Source organism: Anomaloglossus baeobatrachus, chromosome 12, assembly GCF_048569485.1.
Source record: "Anomaloglossus baeobatrachus isolate aAnoBae1 chromosome 12, aAnoBae1.hap1, whole genome shotgun sequence".
Classification (NCBI taxonomy): domain Eukaryota; kingdom Metazoa; phylum Chordata; class Amphibia; order Anura; family Aromobatidae; genus Anomaloglossus; species Anomaloglossus baeobatrachus.
The window spans coordinates 144,152,936-144,154,790 of NC_134364.1; the positions used below are offsets into that span (position 1 = coordinate 144,152,936).

Below are 1,855 nucleotides of genomic sequence, written 5' to 3' on the forward strand. Positions count from 1 at the left end.
CAGACTGAATCCTTCTTTCCTGGGGACAGAGTGATGGTAAGGGTTAAGCATCGGTCCGGCAAGCTAGATGACCGATGGGAAGTGACATTGTACGTAGTAAAAGGAGGGTGGCCCCGGAAATCCCCATGCATGAGGTAGAACCTGTGGGAACTGGGGGACCGACTCGCAATCTTCATCACAATATGCTACGACCATGTCAGTTTGATGACCCTGTACCAATCCCGAACGTGTCTGACCCCATACCGCCGGTGTTAATTCCTTTGATTAAGCAGTATGGCGGGCTGACCCTACTCCAGCGCCTGCTGATCATCCCCCAGTTGTGATGGGGGATCTCCCCTGAGGGAGAGTCTGTGCTTTCTCCCATTGACAGTGGGCAGGAACAGATGTCCATTCCAGGTCCAGGTGTCCACGAAGGAGCTTCGACTTCAGCCTCTCCTGACACTATCACCTTGGAGGAGCTCAGTACCGGTGAGCTTGTTCTAGGTCTCAGGAGGACCACTCGAGCCACCGCAAGGGTACCTCTCCAGCGCTACACACAAGGGGACTTTATTTGGGAAGGTGTGACGGGGACGCCAACCTCAAGTGGGGTGGCATGTGAGAGTGCTGATATTGCTAATACTCCAGCTGCAGTGTCTCCTCCTGTCCACCAGGAGCTGTCTGCTCACTCCTAAGGCCCTGTGCACACAAAAAAAAGGATTTTCATCAAAAAAATTTCCCAAGAAATTTCTTGAGGGTCTGAAAGATTAGCGCACTTGCGTTCAAAAAACGCACCAATAAAGCATGCGTTTTTACAGCAAGGTTGGTCCCTTCGCTTTTTTTACCATTATCTATAACGCAGAAAAGTGACATGCTCATTTTTTTTCTCAAGAAATTCTACAGAAAGAATTTTCTTGAAAAAAAAACCGTAGTGTGCGCACAGCTATTCTTTTTTTTCCATAGGTTTTGCTGGGGAATGTCTGCAGAAAGGTTACAACCATTTTCTCAAGAAATTTCTGCAGCAAAAATGCAAAAAAAACGCGGGTAAAAACGCAGTGTGGGTACAGTGCCTTAAGGAGGATTCTGTGAGGAGAAAAGGACAGGAAGTGAGAAACAGTGGGACAGAGAGATTGAGAGAGACACTGAAGTGTAGTTGCTGCCTGTCCCTGCGTTGGTCTCAAGTCCCTGGACTGTGGGAGACAGCCTGCTAATTGTTGTGTAAGGCCATGCAGCTAAGTGCCTATGTTCATACACTGTTGCCAGGGAGAGGCAAAACTGTGATTGTAGAGAGAACTGTTGAGGAGCCGAACGCGGAGCGGATACCCCTTTGCCCAGAGACCTTCCTAGATAAATACAGTGTAACAGTGAGTCCTGAGCTCAGGCCTTGCCTATATCTTTTTGTTTTTGCGGACAAGTGTGCACACTGACTCGGTAGTGGTTTGGCACCAGACCAGATCTATTATATACCGCTGCAGTACTGAATCTTACTGTTTGTGTATCTCTGCTAGTAGGTGTATAATCCCGGGGTACTCCCCTGTGTTGTTTATATGTGTGGGGGAAGGGCAGGGAATTAGAGTTTCTGTTAAGATTAATTGGTGTGCTGGTTCATTGACAGCTCCTTAATACACCCAGTGATTTGCACCATCTAGTACTTCCAGAAGTTCCTGGTTAGGTAAATTGTTCCTGCTGATTCCTGTCCCATTAAAATCGGTCTCTGCCCCAGCATGCTGATCCTGGTTTCGTGACTGGGTGTTTGTACATTTATTGGTGTTTATATTCACTTTGCATATTGAGGTTCACCTCCTGTTTCCCTTACCGGGATATAAAAAGTTTGCAGTTAAACTTAGTCTGGTTTCGTTTCTTGTCTCGTCACCCACTG

At 47.4% G+C, this 1,855-nt stretch overlaps 1 protein-coding gene across 2 annotated transcripts in view; it reads right to left on the reverse strand.

Moving 5' to 3' along the window:
- Positions 1 to 1,377: 1,377 nt before the first annotated feature.
- The window catches only part of TSTD1 (thiosulfate sulfurtransferase like domain containing 1), a 77,942-nt gene continuing 77,464 nt past the window's right edge, over positions 1,378 to 1,855 (reverse strand). Inside the window, exon 4 of one of the 2 annotated variants that reach the window (XM_075330041.1) lies at positions 1,378 to 1,855. This exon is cut by the window's right edge and continues 228 nt beyond it. The gene's annotated coding sequence lies outside the window, so the exon portion shown is untranslated. The other variant, XM_075330040.1, reaches the window with a different exon arrangement.